Source organism: Haliaeetus albicilla, chromosome W (genome assembly GCF_947461875.1).
Source record: "Haliaeetus albicilla chromosome W, bHalAlb1.1, whole genome shotgun sequence".
NCBI lineage: Eukaryota > Metazoa > Chordata > Aves > Accipitriformes > Accipitridae > Haliaeetus > Haliaeetus albicilla.
This window is the reverse complement of record NC_091515.1, coordinates 38,171,220-38,183,547: the sequence shown is the minus strand read 5'-3', so window position 1 is coordinate 38,183,547 and position 12,328 is coordinate 38,171,220.

The following is a 12,328-nucleotide window of genomic DNA, read 5'->3' as shown; positions in this document are numbered from 1 at the left end:
CATGATGCAGAGAGAGAGGGAGGCAGGAGTCTGCAAGCAATCCTGAGAAATTTCTTCCCAAAGGAGTGGAGTTCAGAGAGGTCACAGTACACTCAGTCTGGAAAATGCTTACTCATGAGAGCATCCCATTAGCTTTCAGACTTGGAGCCAGAGTATGTTGGCACTGCTTGAAAAGAAGTTGAAGAGCAGCACGCTCTATAGCAATCCTGTGATGTGATGCTGTGCTCCTGCTTTAGACAAACAGTCCTGTTGATTACAGCAGATTTTTTTAGTGTGGTCTGTAGGTCCATGGAAATCTGTAGGTACCCTTTCAGGGGCCGTGGAAGGCAACTTGGAAAATCTAGGCTGTCGTCAATAGGTTTAAATTCTCAGTGTGGTAATCTGCATCTCCACAGGGCAGTCCATACATTTAATAAAAGCTGAAATTGCATTAAAATCATAAGGAGCTGTTTGATCTTAAAATCCTGGAGGCAGTTAATGAGTGCAGTCCATACCAGTCACCTTTCATAAGTCAGAGGGGAAAATGAGAGCTGTTGCAGGGATCCTGAGAGTCAGGAGCTCACGGAAGTGCTGACTGCATGGCCAGTGCTCTGCTCCATGGGGAAAGCAGACGACCACTGCTGCAAGAAATTATTCTGCTTTTCTGAGGGGATGAAGTGACTCTTTTGGCCAGTGACCACCTTGATTTACCTTTTGTGCAATCCCTTGGATTTTGCAGGGTTAAGGCAGAAGGGAAATTGTGCCAGAATCAACCCTCTTCCCTTTTTTTCCCCCAAATGATGAATTCCCACCCTGCATCTGGGACACTGATTCTCCTGAGGAGAGAGCGTGGGAAGAGAAGTGATCAGCTTTAATGTTTGTTTAGATTCTTACTACATCTGTCCAAATCTCTTTCTACAGTTTCCCATCCTTTATTTATGCAATTACTTTCCAAATTCCATTCACATTGCCATGGCCCTCTTCCTATTCACCTCTTACTTTACTTTTCCCTCAGTGCCCACAGCCTAAGAGCAGGTACTAATAGCTATTATCACAGAAAGATGCACACTATCTGGGCATCTTTATCAGCCAAGCTGAACATGGCTCTTTCTTGATTTCATGTTGTTCTTAGTCAGAAACTTTTCCTCTTAATAATATTTCACAATCATTAGTGTTTACCCCTTTTCTGTGCTGACAGAACATGGGCTTTGCAGTCAGCAATGCCTTTCAGAGCCAGACCAGCATGCTAGCCACCTAACTTGACCTTCTGAAAAGACAATAGCAAGAAAGCTTATCAACCCTGATCATGCTTGGATCATAAAACCAAAACCCAGACTTCAGAGAACTTTTCTGAAGGAGAAAATAGCTCTTTGTCCATTTTGTTATAACTTCACCAATGTCCTTTGTATTTCATCTCCCAATCTTTTCTTCTTCTATTCATGACTCTTCTCAGTACTTCGAACTGTAAGCTGGTTTTAGCAGTTTTCTTCCAGATATAGTTTTACTGGTCTTTCTACCATGGTCTTAATTTGGTTTTCCATAAAAGTGGCCATGGGCAGCTGATTAATACTCCCCGCTGAGTTTCTAATATCAAACAATATTGAGATACTAATTGAACCAGAGGAAAATGTTGTGGTCAAACTGAAAGCCTGAACCAGAGCTTTGAGATGTTGTAAAATGAAAAGGTAATCAGAGACTCCTCTGGAGATAAGCAAAACTTTTCATTGAATGAATTATCTAAAATTCTTTTAATGCTGTTAAAAATAGAATGTGTGAATGCAGGAATATAACAATGAACTATTTCATGGCCCATGGGTCATAAAGAATTGTTTGGGTGCTTTTTCTCAATGATGACAAAAGCTACCGTGACTGAACTTACCTAGTGCAAATCCTCCAAAGAAAACATGCAGTGCTTGTGGTAAGGATGTCCAAATAAATAACACTGTTCCCTTAATTTATTATTAAACCTATTTCCTATTAGAGAGTTGACATATTAAGGTTTGCAGAACTGGGATTTTCTCAGTGATATGTGAAAACACAGCTCTCACCACGTGTTGCTAAAATCCAGAGCCTTTGTATTACCTAAAAATGGGGGTTATATTCTACCTGTGCAATGTAATTCTATGATGTTGCTTGGAAAGGATATATTTCTTCATGTCTTTTCACAAAACTGAGTGCAACTGCAGCATACTGTGTTTTATCCTAGAAATAGCAGCATTTCAGTGCTGGAGAAAATTATTCCTGTATGTAGAAAGTTGTAGTTGCAGAATTACTGGGAGGAGAAAGAGGCTTTACATATACGATGTACATCAGATGTACAAATACATATTATTGTGCCACATAATGACAATATAGAATCATAGAATCATTTAGGTTGGAAAAGACCAGTAAGATCATCGAGTCCAACCAACAACCATGCCCACTAAACCATGCCCTGAAGTGCTTTGTCTACGCGCTTTTTGAATACCTCCAGGGATGGTGACTCAACCACTTCCCTGGTGTCCTGGTTTCAGCTGGGATAGAGTTAACTGTCTTCCTAGTAGCTGGTACAGTGCTATGTTTTGAGTTCAGTATGTGAAGAATGTTGATAACACTGATGTTTTCAGTTGTTGCTCAGTAGTGTTTAGACTAGAGTCAAGGATTTTTCAGCTTCTCATGCCCAGCCAGGGCACCTGACCCAAAGTGGCCAACAGGGTATTCCATACCATGTGACGTCCCATCTAGTTTAGGAACTGGGAAGTGGGGGGCAGGGAATCGCCGCTCGGGGACTGGCTGGGTGTCGGTCGGCGGGTGGTGAGCAATTGCCCTGCGCATCATTTGTACATTTCAATCCTTTTATTACTACTGTTGTCATTTTATTAGTGTTATCATTATCATTATTAGTTTCTTCTTTTCTGTTCTATTAAACCGTTCTTATCTCAACCCAGGAGTTTTACTTCTTTTCCCGATTTTCTCCCCCATCCCACTGGATGAGGGGGGAGTGAGTGAGCGGCTGCATGATGCTTAGTTGCTGGCTGGGGTTAAACCACAACAGTCCATTTTGGCGCCCAACGTGGGGCACGAAGGGTTGAGATAACGACAAACCTGACCACAGCTTGTTAAAACAAATTTGTTCTAAGCATTCATTATGTTGATTTATGTATTCTTAGAGTTGTTGCTCTGGTTTTTAAAGCTCTGTTATGTATCACCTCGCTTGCTGTATGTAGTTCCTCTTCTACTGCTTATCATCCGTGGGAGGTGGATTAAGGTTTTCGCTTTGATGTATGGTATAACTCTGGTTTATGGTATGATAAAGTCATCGGCTGTGGGATTAATCCGGTATTTGCACTCAGCATTGTCACCTTTATACTGCGGGAGCCATCTGTGGGAAACTATTAATAATTATACCATTTACCTTTCCTCCATGGAAAACCAGTCTATGGGTGGGGTACCTTTCTTCCCCTCTCCTTTCTCCTTCAGTCCAGTTACAATGGTGTTTGAGAATTTTGAAAAATGTGAATACTCTTGGGATGTTGGGACCAGCACGGTCCTAGCCCTACTGCTAGGAATTAGCATACTTCTGAATGTGGTTCAGCTCTCGTTTAAGGTTAAACAGCTATTTAAGAAGATCACCCAGAGATGTGCCCCAAGGCTGGATAATTATGAGTGGCAGGGTGTGTGGGGCAGTATGGGCAAGTACCTAGAAAAGCGGGCACCTCCAGTGTTTTGGAAATTCACCCCTGAACAAGTGCAGGATCCAGAAGAACTAGTAAAATATTTGGAGAAGGTATGCTGTCACCCCGGCAGCTCCAGAGAGATACAAATCACTGCAACGTGCTGGGGCCTGGCCCATGCCTATCGAGCCCTGTTCGACACCACTCAGCACCCTCAAGGGGAAGAGAAAGTCTCTGGACCTAACAACAAAACGATGAGCACAGCAGCTACCCAAACCTTGGCAACGGGCGCTGCGGCCCCTCCAGCCCCAGCGACGAGCACTGCTGCTACCCAAACCTCGGCGACAGACACTGCGGTTATCCAAAACCCGGTGAGCAATACTGCAACTGAACCAGCGGACCAACCTGCACCAGTATCAGTTGCCCCCGTACAGAAAAAGAAATAAATAAAAAAATCAGTTCGCTTAGTGAAGGATGAAGATGAACCAGGGTCATCACGGGAACCGGAGGAAGAGGCAGAACCAGAGGTAATAACCCGGTCCCTATCCTTGAGTGAGCTGCGGGATTTGCAAAAAGACTTTGGCCGCCGTATAGGTGAGCATATTATCACCTGGCTCCTCCGATGCTGGGACAATGGGGCTAATAGCTTGGAATTAGAAGGTAGGGAAGCCAAGCAGCTGGGATCCCTTGCCAGGGAAGGTGGCATTGACAAGGCAATTGGAAGAGGGACACAAGACCTCAGCTTCTGGAGGCGACTCCTGTCAAGGGTGAAGGAAAGGTACCCCTTTAAGGAAGATGTTATTATGTCAATCAAGCAAGTGGACCACCATGGAAAAACGTATTCAATATCTGAGGGAATTAGCTGTGCTAGAGACGATTCATCATGACCCGGACAACCCACAATTACCCAAAGATCCAGATGAAGTCCAATGCACACGACCCATGTGGCAGAAGTTTGTACGGAGTGCACCATCGTCCTATGCCAACACATTGGTAATAATGGACTGGAAGGATGAAGAGGCACCGACAGTGGAGGAAGTGGCTCGCCAACTCCATCAATACGAAGGAAATCTCTCCTCCTCCCTGCAAGCCTGCATTTCGGCTGTGGAGAAGCTGTCCGAGGATTTCCAGCAATTCAAAGAGGATATGTCCTATTCCCCACTTGTAAGGACCAATGTCTCAGCTATTAGGAGTGAGCGTTCCTCTGCCCAAGAGAGAGAATATAGAAGGTACACACAGCGAGGTGCCCTGTGGTTTTACCTATGTGATCATGGAGAGGACATGAGGAAATGGGACGGAAAACCTACCTCGGTCCTAAATGCACAGGTACATGAGCTGCGAGGAAAAACCACCACAAAAGGGGATTCTACCAGGAAAAATACCGCTCCAGTTTCCAAACAGAGTAGAAGGGCTGATCTTTTTTCTGATCCTCTTGAAGGGAATTCTGAACCAATTTTACGAGAAGCGAGTACTGGACACTCTGACCAGAATTAGAGGGGCCCTGCCTCCAGCCAGGTGGGGGAAAGGGATAACTGGGTCTATTGGACTGTGTGGATTCGATGGCCTGGCACACCAGACCCACAGGAGTATAAGGCTCTAGTAGACACCGGCGCACAGTGCACTCTAATGCCATCAAGTTATAAAGGGGCAGAACCCATCTGTATTTCTGGTGTGACAGGGGGATCCCAAGAGTTAACTGTATTGGAAGCTGAAGTAAGCCTAACTGGGAATGAATGGCAGAAACACCCCATTGTGACTGGTCCAGAGGCTCCGTGTATCCTTGGCATAGACTATCTCAGGAGAGGGTATTTTAAGGACCCGAAGGGGTATCGATGGGCTTTTGGTATAGCTGCCTTGGAGACGGAGGGCACTGAACAGCTGTCTACCCTGCCTGGTCTCTCTCAAGACCCTTCGATTGTGGGGTTGCTGAAGGTTGAAGAACAGCAAGTGCCAATTGCTACCACGATGGTGCACCGGCGGCAATATCGCACCAACCGAGACTCTCTGATTCCCATCCACAAGTTGATTCGCCAACTGGAGAGCCAAGGAGTGATCAGCAAAACTCGCTCACCCTTTAATAGTCCCATATGGCCAGTGCGAAAGTCTAATGGGGAGTGGAGACTAACAGTTGACTATCGCGGCCTGAATGAAGTTACGCCACCGCTGAGTGCTGCTGTTCCAGCTATGCTAGAACTTCAATACGAACTAGAGTCAAAGGCAGCCAAGTGGTATGCCACAACTGACATTGCTAATGCGTTTTTCTCAGTTCCTCTGGCAGCAGAGCGTCGTCCACAATTTGCCTTTACTTGGAGGGGCGTCCAGTACACTTGGAATCGATTGCCCCAGGGGTGGAAACACAGCCCCACCATTTGCCATGGACTAATCCAGACTGCACTGGAAAAAGGTGAAGCTCCGGAACACCTGCAGTACATTGATGACATCATCGTATGGGGCAACACGGCAGAAGAAGTCTTTGAGAAAGGGAAGAAAATAATCCAAATCCTTCTGAAAGCTGGTTTTGCCATAAAAGAAAGTAAGGTCAAGGGACCTGCACGGGAGATCCAGTTTTTGGGAATAAAATGGCAAGATGGATGTCGTCAGATCCCCATGGATGTGATTAATAAAATAGAAGCTATGTCTTCCCTGACTAATAAAAAGGACACACAGGCCTTCTTAGGTGTTGTGGGGTTTTGGAGAATGCATATTCCAAATTACAGTCTGATTGTAAGCCCTCTCTATCAAGTGACCCAGAAGAAGAATGATTTTAAATGGGGCCTGAGCAACAACAAGCCTTTGAACAAATTAAACGGATGATTGTTCATGCCGTAGCCCTTGGACCAGTCCGGACAGGACAAGATGTTAAAAATGTGCTCTATACTGCAGCTGGGGAGAATGGCCCTACCTGGAGCCTCTGGCAGAAAGCACCTGGGGAGACCTGAGGCCGACCCCTGGGCTTTTGGAGTCGAGGATATCGAGGATCCGAGGCTCGCTATACTCCAACTGAAAAAGAGATATTGGCAGCGTATGAAGGAGTTGGAGCCGCCTCAGAAGTGGTTGGTACTGAGACACAGCTCCTCTTAGCACCCTGACTGCCAGTGCTGGGCTGGATGTTCAAAGGGAGGGTCTCCTCTACACATCACGCGACTGACGCCACGTGGAGTAAGTGGATCGCACTGATCACACAACGGGCTTGCATAGGAAACCCCAGTCGCCCAGGAATTTTAGAAGTGATCACGGACTGGACAGAAGGCAAAGATTTTGGGCCCATTTGGGCTGTCACACTGTGGCAAGATATTGTGTCCCGGCTAGAGAATCTGGTTGTAAAAGTACGTCATGTAGATGCTCACGTACCCAATAGTCGGGCCACTGAAGAACATCAAAACAACCAACAGGTGGATCAGGCTGCCAAGATTGAAGTGGCTCAGGTGGACCTGGACTGGCAACATAAGGGTGAGCTATTTAAGGCTCAGTGGGCCCATGATACCTCAGGCCATCAGGGAATAGATGCAACAGATGGGCTCGAGATCGAGGGGTGGACCTGACCATGGACACTATCGTGCAGGTTAGCCACGACTGTGAAACATGTGCTGCAATTAAGCAAGCCAAGCGGTTAAAGCCCCTGTGGTATGGAGGGCGATGGCTGAAATATAAATATGGGGAAGCCTGGCAGATTGACTATATCACACTCCCACAAACTCGCCAAGGCAAGCGCTATGTGCTTACAATGGTGGAAGCAACCACCGGATGGCTGGAAACATATTCTGTACCCCATGCCACTGCCCAGAACACTATCCTGGGCCTTGAGAAGCAGGTATTGTGGCGACACGGCACCCCAGAAAGAATTGAGTCAGACAACGGGACTCATTTCCGAAACAACCTCATAGACACCTGGGCCAAAGAGCATGGCATTGAGTGGGTGTATCATATCCCCTATCATGCACCAGCCTCTGGGAAAACTGAGCGATACAATGGACTGTTAAAGACTACATTGAGAGCAATGGGGGGTGGGACATTCAACCATTGGGGTACACATTTAGCAAAAGCCACCTGGTTAGTCAACACCAGAGGATCTGCCAATCGGGGTGGCCCTGCCCAGTCAGAATTTTTACATACTGTAGAAGGGGATAAAGTCCCTGTAGTGCACATGAAAAACATGTTAGGGAAAACAGTCTGGGTTACTCCTGCCTCAGGCAAAGGTAAACCCATTCGTGGGATTGCTTTTGCTCAAGGGCCTGGGTGCACTTGGTGGGTGATGCGAAAAGATGGAGAAGTCCGATGTGTGCCTCAAGGGGATTTGATTTTAGGTGAGAATAGCCAGAATTAAACTGTATGATATTAGTTGCTATATAACCCTGCTACTGTATGTTATCATTACTATAATTGTTATATGCTATGTCCACAGTACTCTAGTAAGAATCACTTAGATCAAGCAAGAAAGAACTGTGATAAAACTGAGCAAAGCGCAGTAGTGATGGAACCAGAACTGACTCCAGCATGCAACAATCCAACGGTGCACACCATCCTCCTGCTGCGTCCAATGTCACCTGCTCATCACACCGCACTGAAGCCCAATTTTGCTCTAGCAAGTGAGAGGACTTTGCACCATCCCTCCTGCCCAGACAGACTGGTATGACAGATGGAGCCCAGAGTCGGAAACTAAATGAACTCAACAAACATTTTATGAACATAACCCATGAACTAAAGGAATGATATCTCTGTGTGTGTATACTTTATATATATATATATATATATATCATTGTTCATATGCCTCAAACGGATGGAAAGGTGGTGGTGATTGATCAGGATGTAACTAAAGGTATGGGAACTGAGCATGATGTCTAATGGTATAGAATAAGGGGTGGATACTGTCCTGGTTTCAGCTGGAATAGAGTTAACTGTCTTCCTAGTAGCTGGTACAGTGCTATGTTTTGAGTTCAGTATGCGAAGAATGTTGATAACACTGATGTTTTCAGTTGTTGCTAAGTAATGTTTAGACTATAGTCAAGGATTTCTCAGCTTCTCATGCCCAGCCAGCGAGAAAGCTGGAGGGGCACAAGAAGTTGGCACAGGACACAACCAGGGCACCTGACCCAAAGTGGCCAACGGTGTATTCCATACCATGTGACGTCCCATCTAGTATAGGAACTGGGAAGTGGGGGCGGGGAATCACCGCTCGGGGACTGGCTGGTTGTCAATCGGCAGGTGGTGAGCAATTGCCCTGCGCATCATTTGTACATTCCAATCCTTTTATTACTACTGTTGTCATTTTATTAGTGTTATCATTATCACTATTAGTTTCTTCTTTTCTGTTCTATTAAACCGTTCTTATCTCAACCCACGAGTTTTACTTCTTTTTCCCGATTTTCTCCCCCATCCCGCTGGGTGGGGGGGAAGTGAGTGAGCGGCTGCGTGGTGCTTAGTTGCTGGCTGGGGTTAAACCACGACAGAACATTAAAATAATGCTTCTTTTCTGCATTTGTGGAGCTATATTTTTGTATTAAAAATCATACTTTTCAGCCACAGCTCTAACATTGCCACTTTATTTCAATTGCAAATAACAAAGAACAAAACTTTCTGTATTTCGGAAACATGACAGCAGCACTCTGGCATTAACCAAAGAATTTCTCATGCAACATCTAGCAAACAGGATACCTGACAAAAATCAGGACAATTCTGTGGTGGGTTGACCCTGGTTTGATGCCAGGTGCCCACCAAAGCCGCTCTATCACTCCCCCTCCTCAGCTGGACGGGGGGGAGAAAATATAACAAAAGGCTCGTGGGTCAAGATAAGGACAGTTTAATAAAGTGAAAGCAAAGGTTGCGCGCGCGAAAGCAAAGAAAAAACAGATGATGTTATTCTCTACTTCCCATCAGCAGGCGATGTCTAGCTGCTTCTCGGGAAGCAGGGCTTCAGTACGCGTAGTGGTTGCTCCGGAAGACAAAATGCCCCCCACTCCATCTCCCTTTACTTAGCTTTTATATCTGAGCTGACGTCATATGGTATGGAATATCTGTTTGGTTAGTTTAAGTCAGCTGTCCTGGTTATGTCCCCTCCCAAGATCTTGCCCTGCCCCAGCCTGCCATTGAGGGGAGGGCAAAAATGTTGGAGAGACAGCCTTGATGCTGTGCCAGCACTGCTCAGCAGTAGCCAAAACACTGGTGTGCTATCAACACCTTTCTAGCTACTGATGCAGAGCACAGTGCTATGAGGGCTGCTATGGGGAGTATTAACTCCATCTCAGCCAGACCCAATACAAATTCTTAGGGAGAAACTGTGGAGGACCCTTGCCCGTCCCCTGGCATGGTTCCAGCTCCACAAGCGCTCCTGGGGCACTGCCGTGGCAGGACCAGCAGAGACTCACATGAGCGCAAGGCAAACACTGTGACCCCCTGTATATCAGAATGCACCGTGGTGATCTCTGCCCACTCCCAAAATAGGGACCCTTGAGCAAAATGCTCTGCTCGCTGCTCTCTCTGGGCAGCCCTGCTGCATGCCTTCTAGTTCGGCCATTGACTAAATTTTGCAATGTGACCCTTAGTCAGAAAAACCCAATCATCTACTGCAAAATAATGATGACTAGGAATGACATTAAATTAAAGAGCAGATAAAGTAGAAAAAAAATAAAAGAAATGAGGAAAAACATCTTTAAATCATCTTTACTTTGTATGAGCCTATTGGAGTGCATGGAGTAGATAAATAGACAGAAACCAAAGGGAAGCCAAAACCAAGCCAAAATGATGCTGCAAAATTGTATTGATAGTAATGTTGCTATTAAGCCACAACAGAAAGTGTGTTGGTTTTGGCTGGGATAGAGTTAAATTTTCTTCATAGTAGCTTGTATGGGGCTATGTTTTGGATTTGTGCTGGAAACAGTGTTGATAATAATGCAGGGATGTTTTCATTACTGCTGAGCAGTGCTTACACAGAGTCAAGGCCTTTTCTGCTTCTAACCCTACCCCACCAGCAAGTAGGCTGAGGGTACCCAAGAAGTTGGGAGGGGGGACAGCTGGGACAGCTGACCCCAACTGACCAAAGGGATATTCCAGACCATATGACATCATGCTCAGCATATAAAGCTGGGGGAAGAAGAAGGAAGGGGGGGACGTTTGGAGTGATGGCGTTTGTCTTCCCAAGTAACCGTTATGCATGATGGAGCCCTGCTTTCCTGGAGATGGCTGAACACCTGCCTGCCAATGGGAAGTAGTGAATGAATTGCTTATTTTGCTTTGCTTGTGTGTGTGGCTTTTGCTTTATTTATTAAACTGTCTTCATCTCAACCCATGAGTTTTCTCACTTTTACTCTTCTGATTCTCTCCCCCATCCCATTGTGGGGGGAGTGAGCGAGCAGCTGTGTGGTGCTTGGTTGCCAGTTGGGGTTAAACCATGACAGATGGAAAGGAAGCAGATGGTCACTCTTGTAGGTAGTTTGCATGAACAACTCTGGTGTTTTGTTTTGAGATATGTAAAATGAAGTTAACCATTCCTCCTCTTTATTCTGTAAGCGTATCAAGTTCTATGGAAAAAGTACAAGGTTTTTTTTGTGGTTGAAATGGTTAAAGAAATGGATTATTGGGGTAGTAAGACTAAAGAGTACATTTGTAGAATGACTAAAACCTGTTTAGGCAATATCAGAGTCACAAATTATTCTCATGGGAATAGGCCACATTTCATTGTAACTTACTAAGCATCTTTAGGTGAAATCTAGATTCGCTGAAAGAGAACTAGAATGAAAGGCTACATCAACACCCCTGCAGGAATGTAGTTTGCATGCATAAAAAGTCCTGGGCAAGGGTGCAGAATAACACACTACCCTGGTTGCAGCTACAGATTATGTGAAATTGCTGTGGCCTTGAAGAACTGGGATGTTCCCAGTGCAGGACCATGATCTGCTGGACCTGTGCAGTAGGCAGATCCAGCAGTTCCCCAGTTTCCATGTTCACAAACCTGTCAGTGCACTCTATGAAATAATGCTTGCCTGTATTTCTTCCTATTCTCTATGCAGTAGCAATATGGCATTTCTGTTGTAGTGTGCTCAAGATAACATGAGAATGGCCCTTTGTAAAATAATTAGTTTTAAATCCTACAGAACTAGCAGAGCTAGGCAACCTCTGCAAAGTATTTTAAGGCAGGTCTTAAAGCTACATGAGAATATCATGTAAAATATCTACTTGCTGTTGGGTCCCCAGAAGCAGCTTTAGATGATTCAGCCTGGGAGGAAAATCAAAAAAACACCCTTTGCTCTAGAGCACTTCCATGTGCTTTTGCCACCCAAGTAGCTAGGATACAGTAGCGTGTGACTGAGAGCTCATAGATATTTATCTCCTTTGTGCCTGCAGTGAGTTACAAGACTAACACCTGACATACAAGACAGCTGATGGTCTTCCAATGGGGCCACTGATAGGGCGTGCTGCAAGGGCAGATGGGTTTCAAGCAGCTTGTGTCCAGGCTGAATGTAGGCTGTATGGTGGCCAACACCACCTTGCAGGAACTCTCAGCTTCCAGCCACCCCCAAAATTAAGCAGATGATAGGGTAAATGTAGCCATTCAAAACCCATGGCTTGATTCGTCTCCCTCTTAAGTTATGTGAGCTCTAAAACTGGCTGGAAAGGAAGCATACGTTGAGCCTCTGCACAGCAGTGCTCCTCAGGCTGGTGTGATAGAAGAGAAATTATATTTTGTTCTTAGAAGCCAAATA